The sequence below is a fragment of the Pongo abelii genome, chromosome 22 (assembly GCF_028885655.2).
Source record: "Pongo abelii isolate AG06213 chromosome 22, NHGRI_mPonAbe1-v2.0_pri, whole genome shotgun sequence".
NCBI classification, from domain to species: domain Eukaryota; kingdom Metazoa; phylum Chordata; class Mammalia; order Primates; family Hominidae; genus Pongo; species Pongo abelii.
Window position 1 is genome coordinate 26,066,009 of NC_072007.2, and position 17,554 is coordinate 26,083,562.

The following is a 17,554-nucleotide window of genomic DNA, read 5'->3' on the forward strand; positions in this document are numbered from 1 at the left end:
TTCGAGTTCTCAATTGCTTCCACCCTTTACCACCTCCAAGCTATTCTTGGGGCCACATTCTCTCACTTTGGCTCCCAGAGTTTCAGGCAGAAAAGAGAGTACTATTGGTTGCCACTTCTCAAGCCCTCCAGTAACACCTACATTCAACTTTGCCTCCTCCTCCACCTTGTTATGGATTGCAAGACCCCATGAAAATCAATGGAACATATTCCTTAGAAAAAGAATGAGGAGCCCTACTCTAGAACTTCACTAATATTTTGAAGAGCAAATTCTTAAAGGGAATGGTCAAAACTATAATTTCTGCTTCTCAGAAAATACTTGTCACAATAGAAATTGAGGTTTGATAATACAGGTTCTGTCCTAAAATGTGATTCCTTTGGTGATTAATGAAAGTAAACTATCACATTAACATTTTGATGTGATATAACTCATTAACATATAGTCTTATGAATAAAAATTATTGATTTTTACATAGCCATGCTAAATATTAAACTCACTACTATAAAATTATCTTATTGTTTAATTATTCCACAAAAGAGGAATATATATTTCAGATCATTTTCCATTTTCTAAAATAACCCTTTTCACATATTTGCGTAACTGCAAGTATGTCTTCAGCATCCATTGATTTACTGATTTTATATATTTAAAGGCAAATTTTTTAGGTATATTTGAAGAGCCATTGGGCTTTCTATACTTTCAGAAACAGTAGAATGCATATTAATTGTAATAATAATTTATATCAATGCTGAATAATAATATTGAACTTTATATTACAATTATGGTTCCAATGTGTATTTCATAAATTTCTAAATCTTAATACCGAAATAGAATGCTATGAGGCACTGGGATGTTTAATATACAACTAAATTTTCTTTCTTTTGAAAATTTGTCAAATTTCTGTGACTCAAATTTGGTAGAAGAGAATTCTTTGACCTACTGGTTCCTATGATTCACATACAAAGAGTGATAACTATAGGTATAGAGCAAATGCATGTTTTATTTATAATAGCAACTTTGTTTTAGATAAATTGAGTGAAATAATAAATGTATATGACTTTGTTATGTGAATGGTTAAGGAATGATTTTATGTTTCTTTTATTTTGCCTCTTTAAAAAAGAAATTCTGTATGTGTTTGAGAGTTTGTGCATTTCTATCTTCTTAAATATTAACAACATTTCTGGATATATGGTTATAGAAGTTTGCATAATATTTAGTCAAATCAGATTTATTTATGTGTACTTTAGAAGTATTATTTTTAAACAGTATTCAACTTTCTCTGACATATGCAGCTGCAGTAAAAAAACGTTTACTGAAAGATACCTTGGAATCATTTGTGTACAGAGTTTAAAAGTTAATGTTGTCTTATTTACCAAAATAAAATAAGAAAATCAAGATTTGATAGGGTCAGAATGTTAATTAGACTTGAAAATGCAACTTTTTATTCTGCAAATAGATCAGAGTGTGTTAAAGCAATCTGAAAATCTGAAGCATAAATGCAGAAAAAAAATTTAAACTTCTTTACTCCTTGTTAACTCATCAAGTTGAAATGAAAGTTAAGTGCATTTAAAGGCATTTTCAGTAGAAAACAGCTTTTCTTTAGGAGCTGCTGGGCAAACAGCCTTTTTTTAATGAAATAGATATTGTATATTATTTATGATAAAGGTAAATAAATACAGATAAAGCACTTAGTTGAGAAAAAATAGACTGCAAAGACTGTTATACATTCACTTGTAGGTTCTTAAGTCATTTTTTTTGTTCTTTTGTTCTGTAATTGATTGCTAGCACCCCCTTTAACCCACCTTAAAGGGCAAGCAGGAAATTCATGTTTTCGTTCATCAGCCCATCCCTCTGAAAAGCGTTCGATATTAAAACAGTTTTCAAGGAGCAAAAGCAGAGGAAAGAAGAGGCCCAGTTAGACTGTAGCAAGGTTAGAAGACACACGCAAGATTGCCTGCCACACACATCGGGTCTTGTTCCTGTCCAGTATTTGCATGGAGATATCAAGTTAATTAGGGTAGGACTCTGTTCTTCGCTTTATATGTGACCTTTTATTATATCTGTGGCTCTCTAGTTCATATGGTGTCATAAAGCTTTGGGAAAGTCTTTCTAGTGTTTGACACAAACTGGAAAAGAAATAAGCATTGATATTTCCCTTTGCCTGAAGGTTTTTACAGCAGCAAAATACTGCAGAGGCAGAGTTGATATTGTGGTAGATTTGCTGTGGGTGTAAGAACGTTTCTTTTGTCTTTCGGCTCCCCGCTTCCCCCGATGATGATCAGGTGCGACCTAGAGAGTTGTGGAGAGGAATGGGGTATTGGTTGGGGAGGGGGTGCGGGTTAGTTCAGGAGGAGGTTACATGGCGGAATTCCCACGAATGCTGGCGAAGGATGAAAAAGATGAAGAAATCTTGTTTTTCTGAACGAGAGGATTCTCTGCATGACTTCCCCACTGTTGGGGTGATGAGCTTTCAGGCTGAGATTTTATTAACAATTCATATGGAGATTGAGGGCAGTGGAGGAGCAGATTCTCACATAAACTTGATCTGTCCATGAATGCAGTTCTCTGTTTGCCCTGACCCTGCATGGCTTAAGACACTGCCTGTGAGGCCAGTGTGCCAGACACAAAGAAAGAAATGAAAAGCAAGCACATTCCAGGAGTCTGCACAAAGGAGCCCGGCCGTTTCTAGTCGTCTCCCCAGAGAGGATCTTATCTCTGCACAGCCAAAAACCTCTAAAATGTTTATTTGTGTACTTAAAGTTTTAAGATCCATGTGGCTGTTCATTCAGCAACAGTCTATAGAGAGGTTTTGTGAGGTTTTAAAATGTTGTTTTCTGAACTTGTTGAAACTGGAAAAATATTTGCAAGGGTACATTTTCTGAAGTTTAGCTTTAGAAGTCACTGGCCTTGAGTTGTTTTTACTTTGTCAATTGGTAGGTAAGCCTGCAAAATGAGTCCTTTCCAGCTTTGGGAGAGGCCAGAACAACATCTTAAATCTTGATTTGACTTCGTAATACATCCTGACACTGCAAGCTCTGAAACTTGTGGCAGAGAGTTAATGCATGAGACAAAACTGACCTGGAATCACAAGTGGACATCCTCACGCTCATGATCACAGACCACAGTGTTACATTAGAAAAACCATGGGAGAAGCAAGTGCAGAGAAAAGTTTGAGTGAGAAGAAAGAGTGAGAGAAACTAGGAACTTTTAAGACTATAACGTTTTTACAATTATTGGCAGTTCACTATCTCTAGAAGCATTATAACAGGATAATGACAAGCTCTCACAAGACATTTCTCTGTAACTTAATATAATAGGTTTTATTGTTTGACAAATGCATTGTCTGAAAGTATGACATCTTTAGGTTCAGGGGATAAAAACTCGATATACATAATTCTGCTGCTCAAATACATGTTTCCACAGATACTTAAAATTCAGAAAATCCAGATACACAGGCTTTTGAATTTTGCATATATGTTTAGCTGTTGAAATTACTTCAAACTTTAATGGTTCATTAATTAAATAACCAGTAGAGGAATGCAGGCAAATGCCATTAATTATGATAGGTTTTGTTCCTTTCATTTTATAGTGGTTTTATTTCCACGAAATTAACTGTTGTACTTAGGCTAATTGTCAGTAATTGGTGACAAAATCACTTCATTGTTTTTCTATAGCATGATACTAATGAGGATATTTGCAATATTGGCCCAACCATGTGTGTATTTTACCTTCTGTGTTTAGTCAGTGGTAGATAATATCAAATGCAACTTTTTAAGAGAACCATGAGATAAAACATTTCTATTAATAATTAAACAAGTCTTTTAAACAGCTTGTCATAAATTAATTTTAAAACATCGAGATTGAAGGAAGCTTTTATTTTAGGTTTAGTTGGTTTCATGAAATATCAACTAATTTTCCTGATTTGAACTGAATTGTATTGGAATCATCTATGCAATATCGCAGTTACAAATCTCAACTGCTTAGCCACATGTATTTTTATTATTCTATTTGTGTAGGCAATGCTAAAATTAGCATTGCTAAACACGCTTTTGTGAGGTATCACAGAGCTGAGTGGGATTGCCTTTCTTTTCACACCTGATGGTTAAATTCTCATAATATATAGCATATTACTTATTCTTGTTTTCTAACAGTTTTTTCCTCTTTCACTTTGCCACATGAAAATGTTTTTCAAGACATTGTGTTTCAAATGAATATATATGAAACAGTTGAGATCATGAAAGCTTGGTTTTATGTATTTTTTTCAACATTTAAAAAATGTAGTTCCATGTAAGTAATGGGTTATAAAGATAAAAAACAGTGGGAGAGTATTCCATTTTGTGAAGTGAGATTTAATGCCAATGGGAGAAAATATTGCAACACTACTTATCCCATTAAAACAATCACAGACAATACTGCTTTGCTCATTTTGTTCCTTAAAAGAATTCTTCTCAACAGATTCCCCTATGATTTTTATGAATTCATAAGTTACAAAAGTTTTCTAGTACTTTGAAGTATAGTCTTCTTGCTTCTTTTTCTTATTCTAAGATGCTTTTTACCAATCAAGTGCCATTTTACAGTTTATAGCCCACTCTGTTTGTTTTAAATGCAACCATAATGTATAACTTAGAGCTGAGTGTCTCACAATCATCCCGAAAAAAGTTTTTACAAAGCAATTAGAAAAATAATTGCCTATTAAAAGGTGAAGATTGGTTTGAGTAGGGAGAGCAGAAACTGAACTCTGAAATTGAAAGCATTCATTGTTAGAGGAAACATACGTACCAAATCCAAAATTAAAGAAAACTCACAAAATACGTATCTTGGCAAGGGGAATTGTTTGAATTTTCTAAAGCTGTCAGCCCATTTTCTCTATTTTTTTTTCCCATTAAAGAAAAACTTCAAATGGAAAGCTTCACCTTTTGTACAAAGTTGAAATGTTTTATTATTGCAGGATTGTTCTACACTGTACAAAACCAGAACAATTCAATAGCTTCCGGGGGGCTGGGGGATGGGGAAACAAATGAGAATCTTTCTATCATTCTAGAATGCCCATAGCAAAGCAAAAATAAGTATAAAAATCTATGGTCATTTCCTTGAAAAAAAAGAATCTTTTGATTACAGCAGTTATTTGAATACCCATTCAGGCTCTTTTGTAACATGTAATAAGTGCTATTCTCCCAAATGAAAAATACTCTTAGGGAACAAAAATCAAACATAAACTACGTTTAGATGCTGCATTTCAATAGGTGACCCCATAGGATTAAGCAAAGGTTATTTTTCTTTTTTGCGTGTGCTCTAAAAAATAAATTCCCCAGAGTTAAGTTTCGTTTGTTTGTTTTTCATCTTACTGGTGTATTTCCAATATGTTTTCTTACTTTTTGTCAGTTTCAAATATGTAGAATGTGAAAAATAAACAAGTCTGGAACTGACTTCAAGTTTAAGAGTGATAAAGTATTGTGAAAGTTACTTAGAGAAGATGATTTTTCTCTGATTTATCCTGCCATATTATAGACTCTGGATAATACAGTAATATGGAGGTTTTTTTCTCTGTCTTGAGTATTCTAACTGTTCAAGGAAAATACAAGGAAGAAGTAGGACTCTGGTAACACTATGAGCCATATCCATGGGCATCTAAATCCTGTAGGAAAAAAATAATAAATACAGTTTGCTTCTCATTTAATCATACTTGACAACCATATAGACACTGCTGGGGCCATCATGAGTAGCAGGCGGTATGTTTGACTGTTTTGGCCCCAGAAGTCTTTATAATTGTAATCAGTTTCTTCATCAGTCCACACTGTGCCAATACCCCTAATTAGCCATAGTGTCATTTTAAAAATTAAAAATAATCCACGTTCAATAACATCAACAACAACAACCACCCCTCAGCATAAACTATGTTCTCTGTGTGAACTCACACTACGGAGCAGTTGCATCCAGCTCCTGGGCTCTGATTTACTTGGCACACTTGGGGTTAATCAAATTCCCCAACTGTGAGGTGCACACACATTTAGAGGACTATAACACACTCTAATGCTACCTAACTCTGCTGTCATTTTTAATATTTTCATGAGTTTTTTTTTTAAGTGATGTACTTGTGCGTAGCAGAAATAGCCTGACTTTTTCTTACTGCTAAAAAGCGTGCCCACCAACTAAAGCAAACAACAATAAATGAAATAAAAAATGATCAGATGTACAGCATACTTATTCCAAGATAGTTTTAGTTTCTGTTGCCCAAATAAGTTTCACGTTCCATGAAACTTGTCTTTTCCCAGGGGTTAAGCTCCTGCAGCAGTTGGGATAGTGAGCAATGGCTTCATTAAAAAACATAAAGCATAACAAAACGATGTGATAAACCTTGGGGTGCTTTTGTTTTTACTTATTTTAGAATGTACTAACAATTTTGTAGGCCTCACAATAGAGGCATCCGTGTATAAAGACTTGTAAGTACTCTTATTATATTCACATTTTCTGGGGCCTTAATTTCATGGTGAACAATATCAATCTGTAACTGGGGCAAATTTCATGACATCACATACAAGGCCCAGCAAGTCAAAGGCGGATGAAACAGGTTCACTGCTGCATGCCACGTGTCTTACCTGGACAGGCAGCCATCAACTCCTGCTTCAGGTCACCGCTGTCTACAGGTGAAACCAAACTGTACGTTTTGCTCTTAGTGCCTTATGACCAGTTGTTTTCACTCATAAATAATGTTTGAATTGTAAGCTCTTTTGCTCTGGAATCCAGGAGCATCCAGTCACTAATGATCATTTTGCAAACTACCTAGTCATCTACCAGCTAAGAAAATAACGGCCTCTCACTCTCTTTTGTGTGTGTGTGTGTGTGTGTGTGTGTGTGTGTGTGTGTGTTAGAGCTGTTAGCATTCATCAACAACCTTAGTTGTCCCCACCAACCCAACATAGGCTTCATCAGAAACTGTTTCCTTTTTTTTTTTTTAGTAGCAAAGATAGGCTACTTAAGATTTTATCTCCAAGTATGAACATAGAAAATATAAAATATTCAGGCTCTAAATCATACTTTGGATATACCTTCTAATTCTCACTTTGAACTACCTGTGATAAAACGTGACATTTATGTTTTGTCATATTATTCAACATATCATTTAAAAATAATTTAAAATCACATCTAAAATTTTAAAAGAACTTAGGCACTAATATGTTTTGTAGTCTTACATTATTATTTAAAATAATAAAAGAGTAAAATTATATACAGTATCTTTGTAGGTACATATTTTTCCTTAAAGGGTTACATGCAATGGAAAGAAGATAGATTAAGAAAGAACAGTCACCTAAATGTGATTAAATTTCAAAATGATATAGAAAAAATTTACTGGAATGAAGAAAAACATCTGCCTTTTAGACAACTACATGGAAAGTTTATTTTTATTTTGTAATACGGACTTTTGTTCCAGGATAACTTGTAACAAGCTCAAGATGTGGAGTATTAAATGAATTATTACAACATATAGCCTAGAAGTAGGACCGCATTGTAAACCGTCAAAGGTATAACACACTACAACAGGCCCTGTGATTGTGGTTAACACACTCATAGCGAGGGCAGGCTGACCTTAACCTTCTGGATTTTTACATGTGCTGTTTTACTCTTTGGTTTACTTCTTCCTGTGATCAATACCCGGGCAAAGCTAGAGCTCTTCAGGAGAAGATTGAGATCGTAACAATGTCAGCTTTTGCTTTTAGCGGAGTGATGAGGTTATCAATAATGCATTGGAGATCTTGGGAACCTTCGACATACACATATCACAGCTGCCCCGCATTTATCGTAGGACTCGCAGGTCTGAGCTGAGTTGTCACCACATCTGTGTTTGAGCCAGCCATTGATGCAGTCTCAAGTAATCTTGGGCACCTAGGGAAAGCTGTTGAGATTATTTAACTGAAACATTGCATTTGAGGAAGTTGTTTAGGAGTGAGAATACGTCTATGAAATTGCTTTTATTAAGAAGCCTGTTCAATATTCCTTTAATAACTTTTTGTCTCCCTAGCTCCCTTCTAATGTTTATAAGTTTTGTTGTTTCTGTGACAAGTTTATTCATATCCTAACAGCTTGTCTGGCAGCAGGGTTCATGTTTTTTACTTGAGCTTTCTGGTCACGGTGGTGGCTGAGCGTAATGGAGGGGGGGAATAAGTGGGTGTGGAAATGCAAAGCTGTCTCTTGTTACATTTTATCGATCTCATTCTGGTGTCATTCAATTAAGACAGAAATGCGATGGATAGTCTCTGCACAGATTCATGGGTTGCTCTCCGTCCATTGCAGATACAGCTTTTGTGTTTTATTTTGGGGGAAGGGATGGGGAAAGGGCATGGGCAAGTGGGAGAAATCAAAGATGCTATGTGATCTGAATTACAAATCAACGTCTCTCTAAGGATGCTCCAAAATGTCAAACATGCCATTTTTATATTTTCACATACACAGAGTACTTCTGTTGATGTATGAGATGGGTTACTAGAATTTAAGTTGGGGTTAATTGTTGTTGATTTATTTTCAAAGACCTATGAGCTAACATCACTCTTCTACCAGCTCAAGATAATTAAAAATGAGCCACATAGAAAAATACTTGAGTCCAACTCATGCCATTTTTGAAGTTTGCAAATGAGAAATTATTTTCTCATTTTTTATGAGACTGTGATTCTAGCTTGACCTTTCTGCAAATAGATTTTAAGGCTGATAAAATGAAAATAGTAGGTTTTTTTTTTTTTTTTTTAGTTTATAAACAATTCATTCTAATTGTTGCCTATGTTATCAAGAAGTGTACTAGTGTGAGTAAGTTTCAGAATTTAGGACTGTATGAATTCTGATCCTTACCCTTGATGATGTATTTTCCCTTAACTATATCACTACTTCTATTTGCTACCAGTGTTATAATAAGGGTAGTAGGAATTCATGGATGTGAGAGGCTCTAAAAGTAACAGTTCATGTATGCAAAGTTTTTTTTAAAAGACATTAAAATCGCTACTGCAAGCACATATAATAAAAGCAGGATATGTTCAGCAAACTCCCTTGCCCTTCCCAAAACAATGCCAGATTCAAAGTGAGCATTCAGAATTTTCTAATCGAGGTTATGGCTTCTGATAATTAATCCATACTAAAACGGAGTATGGAATAAAAATGTAAGCAGGAGTTTTAATATTAGATCAATATGTTAATGTCCAGGCTCCCCTATATACTCGGTATATGACCTTGGGAAACATTCATACAGCCTGTAGTTTAACCTTAATTTCATTATCTGAAAAATAAATAGCATTGCTTTGAGAATTATGAGACTCAGAATATGAAAATAATTGCTCCATGCTTATCCTGTGTACTTGGCCCACGGGAGACATCCAACACATTTAGTTTTATTCTGAATCCCCCTTTATGGTTTTGACACTAAGTAATTTGGTCCTATAATAAGCTTGCTCAGTCATTTGGGAAAGGAATGTAAGCAAAGAAAAATAATACACTTGGGTCCTACCACTGTGAGTCAAAAATTTTCCAGATCCTAATTCACAGAAGCTAATTTACCAATCTGTGTGATTTTTTTTCAGTGATTTTACTAAAAAAAAAAAAATTAATTGTCATTAAAAGCTTATCCTAAAATTTTGTTTATGGAAGGCACTCAGTGTGTTTTGTTTTAATCCAAATTTATCAGTGATTTTAAACTATCATGCTTTTATCCTAAAATTAAAGAGAAGCTGCTGGTTAAAGCAGTTATTTACTAATTTTACAAAAATTATAGGGCACTTGGAAATGATTTAGGTGGGAATTTAACTGATAACCCACATTGTAACCCACTCAATAGTGTAGAAAAACACAAAATCTTATGCTGCTGGTGTATGTCTTGTAGGTATTGTTAAAAACTATACATATATATGTGAGGTGGGACCTGGCTATCTTTATTTTTACTGTTTCCTTCTGAGGTTGTAAATTTTTCAATTGGATGTTTAAAAAAATCATCTTCATGAGACAAGGCTTACCAGATATACATCAAAGTATAATTGACATCTATTTAAGGAAAATGCATCCATAAGATGTACGTAGTAAGTAAAAAAGTTTTTCTACATGATCCAAACATAAGACATAATTAGAGCATGTCTGGGGAAAAAAAGGATGTATCCTAAATATTGCACATGATTTTTTTTCAATACATACTTGGTGTGTGCTAAGACTGCTTAATGCATGCTTTGTGAAAACACTACCAACACTTTGGTTGAAGATGTAATGAGAACAAATTTCTACACTCACATAATCATTGCACACTCAGTAAGCATTACTGCGTAATGAACATATTTGTGTGCTTGTGTTGGGAATTAATGCAAACCATTTTATTCATTTCAGAAAGGGTATGAATGATGTGCTAGGATAATGTTGTAAATTTTCCCAGATAGGGTAGGAATTGCAGTGATATGTTTGGTCATTCTCTTATCTTTTGAGATAGTTCAGGTCTAATCTGGGTGTGGGGTGCTTCTTCACTCTCTTGGATCCAAGAAGGTGCTACTGAAAAGCAACTTTCCAAGTTGTACTACATTCCACAGCCAACTGATGGAATTTTAAATATTTTGTAAAGTAGACTTAAAAAAATCACAAGTAACTATGATTGACAGAATTTATAGAAACAGAGGCTCTAGTTTGGGATCATACCTAATACACTAAGTTTCAGTGTTCAATTCCGGGAGAATACATAACCAAATCATGGTGGCAATATTGCCTCCCCTTAAATTCTTAAAGAACTGTTTTCTTGGCAATTTACAAGATACTTAAGCACCAGTTGTCAGTGATACGTGTTTTTCTTTTTAAAACTTCTTTGCTGCCTGTAGTTAATATTAAAAACTTTGTTGTTGTTTGCATTCTATTTCTTTATAGGCTTTCTTTCCAATTAGAATGTAAGCTTTGTAAAGTAAAAGGCAATTGGAGATGATAAACGAAGGTTGAAGTAATCATGCCGACCATACTTAGTGCCTTCGAGAAACAGAAGGTTCCTATATTCTCCGTTCTTATTTTCTGTTCATCAAAGAGGATTTAAAGGAAGATGCCATCCCTTAGACCCTGGCAGTTCCTTCTCTTCAACATTTAAACCTCCACTTTACATTATCAAACTAACAAGATGTTCTAGTCATTCTATTGCAGGCAAGGTATGAACAATTTCAAATTTATCAACAATCAAAATCATCAACAAGATGATGTTAAATTTCATAATCACTCTGTGCGTATCTTTACGTTTGCAAGATTCTGACTGGTATCTACCTCCATTGGCTTCTCTGTCTTTGTCTTAATATCTTTCCTGCATGGCTTTCTGGCTATAGCAGCTTGGTTTAAAATACTCCCTCAATAGTCCACTACCATTTATCTCAAATAGATTGTTCTTTTGAAATGTCAAAGTATTTCTTAATACCTTTTTTGTTAAAGTTCCAACCTAAGACAACTTCAAGTTGATATTCTCCAAATGAAACTCTGATTCTATGAAATCTGTTCTCTCTATTGGCTCATTTTCTCTCAATCTCTATCTCTCTTACTTTTCACACTTTACTCATCTCTTCCTATCTAATTGTATTGGAAAGTCTTTAGAATCCTAACATTGGAGTTTTGGATATGGCATGAATCTTAGTGGTCACAGACTTCATCTCTGTGCTTTTACAGATGAAGGTCCCGAGGCTCAGAAAAGCTATGGGAGCTCAAATCTAAAAGGAAGTTTAGGAAAGGTCTTTGCCCTGTGGAGGCCTCTAGATGTCTTACTGAGGGTCAACCCTATCATCTTGTCTTAGAGTTTGCTGGGCAGAGTTCTTTGTCTTATTCATCTTTCTGCCCACAGTGCCTGGCACCCTGGAGGAGGCTAATGTATGCTTGTTAAAATAGAAAATGTTATGCCATATCTGAAGATGTTTTTAACATATGATGAGTTAAATTTCATCTTCCCAAATGCAGATGTGCTAATTATGCATTCTGAGCATGAGGAGGAATTTGAATGTTTTATAACTATATGTTGATCATTTCCTCTTTATTGAGATTTGTTACTCCAGAGAAAGAATTTGGGGTCCTGTTTTTCTGTTTCTCCTCAGATCATTTCTAGAGATTAGTATTAGCATTAAGAGTCTCATAATTTTTATATTAGAAGAAGGTACCTCCAAGCTTGTTTTCTGAGTAAGATTCTTTTTGAGAATAGCTGGGTGTCTGCTACACAAAGGAACTTGACAAGCTATTTTGGTGGTGAAAGTTTAAACAATACTCTGCTAAGAATAGAAGATACACCCTCAAATCACACATCGAAAAAGATAGTCCAGTTGAAACCTAGAAATTCTTCATGTTGATCAACCTTCTCACTATATTCCCACCGTAGCATTTTACCTTTTCTCTCATCAAAATCTGATTCATCTCTTATGGGTTTTTTGTTTTGTTGTGTTTTGTTTTCAGTCATTAATGAGTATAATGTCAGCCTTTTGGCTATCACTTGAATTACTTAGTTGAATATTGAACCAAATTTGTCTCTGGCCACCAAGCACAGCAAGCTTTCTAAAAGACTGACTTGTAACAGATTGAATTAAGAGCGTGGGAAAGGGAAGTGGAATTATCTGGGCAAGTTGGCCAATGAGAATAGGGGTAAAGCAACAAAGCCATGCTGCTTTCACCTGTCACTTGGGAAAAATACTTTTGGAGTGGGTAAAAAAAAAAATACTTTTTTACCCATAACTTAAGATGTCTTAAAATATAGACATGCACTTCTTCGCTTGTTTCCTGTCATGTTATGTTGTAAAGCTCACTGTTTTCGGCCAAGTCGTAAAAATCCTCAGCTGGGTCCAAGTGTTCCACGACTCTGTTGAATTTGGTCAGAAAGCTTATTTGGTCATTGTACTCAAGGGTGATAAAAGTCCTTGAGGATTAACTCTCACATAATCAAGTTCACAGGAAAATCAAAAATAGAAAAAAGAAAACAACCATGGATAAATGAAGGATGTATATATTTGTTAGCTGATCAAAACATTTTCTTTCCAGTAGAATAGTGAATTCAGGAAATCATATTAGTGTTTGTATGACCATGACAGATTATAAAATCAAAATAAATTGTATACATTAATCCTAATGATTATCACCAGATAACTATCACCTGAATTTCCAGTCAAGTGAGGAGGAATCAGGAGTCTCCAACATGGTTGGTGGGAAGCTCCTTTCAAATGGACTCTCCTGTCTTGTCCCTTTTTTATCCTCATGCAAATTATCATTGCTTATGAGTAAAATAAGTCAACGGAATGCTTGGCATCATTCAAAACATATAAGGGTAACTAAGCAAAACATAATCACAAAAGAACAAACTAGTTAGCAAAAGAAAGCATGCCACTTATAAGCATAGATGTCTGTTCTGGTCCTCTTTGTATATCTATCTGTCTGGTTTTATTTTAGCAAGTAGCAGTTCATCTAGCAAAGTTTCAAATGCAAGTAAAAAAACTGTGGGATTAAAGTACCTGTAATTTTGCTTCCAGATTTCACAAATATAAGAAAAAAGTCCCCAAACAACTCCACTATTTTGCAAACTTTCTACATCTTGGGAGACAGGTTTTCTGATTTTCTTTTATCGGCAAAAACTAATCAAAGTTGTCTTATGTGAGCACTATGCTCAGTAGAGAGTGACGTGAATGTACAAAAGACCACTTTTTACCTTCAGCAGTTTGCAATACAGCTAGGTAGAAAGCATCTTGAAATGGAGGGAAAACTAAGAATTTGAAGTCAGTTCTAAGTGCTAAAGAAGTGATACAAATCAATCCTCTTCAGAACTTCAAAATAGAATTGGGCTTTTTTTTTTCTATGTAGCCCAGAGCAATGAGAGAAAGATTTTTGGAGGAAATGCTATTTGAGAATGGTTCTAAAAGAAAGTTAGAGACAGAGAAACCAACAGAGAAAAAAACATCCCAGAGAACTTTGTATCTCTGCTCCCAATCTCAGGACCATGGAGAAGTACTCATGGATGGAGAAAATGGACCCACAGAAGATTGCCTCAGGATATCACAGTGGTTATCCAGAGCGAAAAAAAGGACTAACATTCATTGCATGTTCTCTGGTTGACCTTAATCAGTGGCTTCATGATCCAAATGAAATTGTGTGTCTCAATGAGTACATATGTAGCTGTAATATAAAACAATAGGGGCACTTTTATATTTTGGGCAGGTGGGTGAGTGAACGTATGTAGGGAAACATTATTTTCACATCTTGTATACATTCTTGGGAGGTACCTATCTGGCAACACCCTTTAGATCTTTTTTGATGTAGACTAAAACATTATACGTTCAAAATGAGAGAGATGTATAAATTGTCATAAGAAGTAATGACATGTATGAAACAGGCCTCATATTTTCCCACTCATCTACTCCTGAAATCCTGCTCCTTTCCAATTTCCCGTCTCAGTAAATGGTACCAACATTCACCCACCCAGTATCTCCAGTGAAAAAGCAAGTTGTGATAGATTTCTCTTTTTTTCTGACACTCACATTCTTTCTATCCGCAAGTCTTTCCAACTTTACTTTCAACTCTGTTCCAGTACAGTCAATTCCCCGTACCCCCAGAACTACTGCTTTTTCTGGAGCCACTGTCATCTGCTACAATAGCCCTCTAACTGATATTTCTGTTTTCATTCTTCTCCCCCTAGAGTTAATTTTGCTCACACCAGTTAAGGTGATTTTTCAAAAATGTAAATTAGATAAAGCTTTTCTATAGTCTCTCATTAGAAAAAATTTTAACTGCATACCCTTGACTGCTTGAGCCTACATTTTGAAGCTTCTGCGTATGTGTCTGGCTTCATTTCCTACCACTCTTCCTTGTGTATCATGTCCTAATGACACTGGCCTTGAAGATGTTCCTCTAACGTGCCTTAATCCTTCTAGCCTCAGAGACTTTACACTTACTCTATCTGCCTGGGACACTCAGCCTTCATATGGGTTTCTCTTTGCTACATTTAGGCTACCACTAAATCATCTCATCCTCAGAAAGACCTTATCCAACCTCTCAACCATTACTTCCAACTCATTACTCTCATCTCGTTATCCTCATTTGTTTAGCATCATGGCACTTGTCAATACCTGGACTCACATTATGTGTTTATGTATTTGTTTGTTGTCCTTTTCCTAACGTAAGTCCCATAATAGCAAAGGCATTGTCTCTTTTGCTTATCCCCAGGATCTAGAAGAATTCAGGGCACAAAAGAAGTATTTGATAAGTATTTGTTGAATGAATTTATTAAGGAAAGTGGGGCATAGTTTGCAAGACTTTATCTGAAGGAGTGAAAAGTTATTTTGTAGCCAGGAGGACCTGGATTATAATCTCATTTTAGACACATGCTTTCCTTCTGGACTTGGAGAAATCACTAAACACCTCAGTTTTATCCTATAAAAAATGGAAATAGCACTACCTATAAGGCTGGTTTGCAGAGAGAATTAGAGATAATAAACATTATCAACACAATAGTTGGCCAATAGGAGATGTTTACTGATATAATAATAATACAATAGTGAATATAAGTGTAATAACCCCGGGAGGCTGGGACATGAGAATCGCTTGAACCTGGGAAGTGGAGGTTGCAGTGAGTTGAGATCGCGCTACTGCACTTCAGCCTAGGCGACAGATCGAGACTCCATCACACACACAAAAAAAGAGTAATAACTCAGTGCCCCAGATTGTAGCCAGGATACTTCACCAAAGAAACATAAAATATAAACACCCACCCCCCAACTCTTCAACTCATTGTCAGTGACTTCTATCAGACTCTTGAATATGCACCCTTGGGAAATGGAGTAAGAACCATAGCTTAAATTGTTTAAACTCATATGGGACAAAACAATGAAAATATGCAAGAGGGAACCATCTTAAATTGGAAAAGAAATCAAGCCAATGACCCAATGTATCTTTTTATTATTTCTTGGGAGAACCTGTATGTTTAATTCATAGAATTCTTTACTGTTTCTATGTTGAAATACACTTACGTGAAAATTGCACTCCTATCAATAAAATTGGACTTTGAAAAGCCCAAGGATTTTAGTATTGAAATGTTTCTGTGCAATGTATTAACATTCATTGACTATATGAATCCCCACTTGTACTTCGTGTAAATTACAAAAGGTGCCCTTTCCTCTCTGCACATGACACGTGTACCCTTGCAGGTGTAATTGGACTCATGCTTAGGGCTTGGTGAGCAGAGCCTGGGCTATATATTTCAATCTCACTCACCACCCTGGCCAATCTTCCTTTCACAGGGCTCAGTCCAAACAACCATATGCAACATCGTGTAAATATTAGATAATGAATACAAAGACAGAATGAGATTCTGAATAGAGTGAACTGAAGATAGACGAACCTCAGCTATGCCTTTCTTCCACTGGAAATTTTGAACAGCATGTAGAATAAAAGAGACATGTAGTTTCTATGACAGAAAAAGCAATTACAAGCATGCCACATTTAAATGTGGATCACTGATTATTATTGACCCAAACTCTAAAAAAGCACTATTGTCCAAGTAGCATGCTTGTCAATATTTTAAGCCTAAAAACTAATTTGACAAAGTTCTAGTAAGCTTAGGGTAAGAAAGGGAGGAGTTCATCAGGAACTGAGTAATCCCTGCTTTTTAGAGAATACCTTTAGTTTTAAACTTAATTCTAATGATTTTACTGAGTATCCTCTCCTCTGTTGGACATTTCGAGTTGTAGAAAAATGTGTGCAAGCAGTTTTGGACCTTATGGAAGCAACACTTAGGAGCACCATATCAGTGTATGAGTCACTATAATGCAGAACAGAGAAATACAGAAGCCATGACAACAAAGAAAGCAGGTCCAAGGAAGAAAAACCTACATATCGACAGGTGGATCAGAAAAGTTGCATGGGAAAAGTGGACTATTGCATTGGAAGCCTGTAAAGGGCAGGACCACTCTGTCATCTTAACTAGCTTGGTAAGCAGATCCTGGGTTTCTGTATTAAAGCTGGTCCTTTGAATGAATGAGAGCACTAACATTTTCAGGTGGAGGAAAACAACATGAATAAAAGTAAAATTGGAAGAGTGTAGGGCCTTTTTAGGGAAAGTAGACTATCCACTTTGGCAGGAGTGAAGGATGTATATATGGAAAGAAGGGGTGTGAGTTGAGGTTGGAAAGATACGAAAGTGTTCACCTGTAGACTAGGTTCTAGGGGAGTGTGTTGTTTTTCTATTTTCCTATTGTTTTCCAGATAATATATTTCTTTTGAAGTCTTTTGACCATGATCAGGCCTATAATCTATGAAGAATGAATTGCCATATGTATGTAGAAGGTATCATTTGAGTAAAGGAGTGTGAGAATGACATGTAAGAGGATGTTCTTATGTAATATGTAAGAGAAGCAATAAGGACTTAATGTGAGACAAAAGTGAATATAATAAAGATGAAAATTTGGCATGACTTAGAAAGTGTTTGGGTGAAACAACAACAAAAAAGGAAGCAGAAGGGTTAAAGACAACTGACGTTTTGTGCCTGAGTAAATGGAAAAATGGTGTCGAGTTAACAGATTAGGTAAAGCTAAGAGGCTTTCCTAGAACT

The 17,554-nt window shown here is 35.4% G+C and overlaps 1 protein-coding gene and 1 non-coding gene across 3 annotated transcripts in view; one reads left to right on the plus strand and one right to left on the minus strand.

The window, feature by feature from the left end:
- The window catches only part of LOC100936428 (uncharacterized), a 600,254-nt gene that overhangs the window by 236,173 nt on the left and 346,527 nt on the right, over nt 1–17,554 (plus strand). The gene's annotated exons all lie outside the window — the stretch shown is intronic.
- LOC112131701 (small nucleolar RNA SNORD74) lies at nt 6,857–6,941 on the minus strand. The gene has a single exon (XR_002913674.2). It is a non-coding gene; the product is annotated as a small nucleolar RNA SNORD74 (small nucleolar RNA).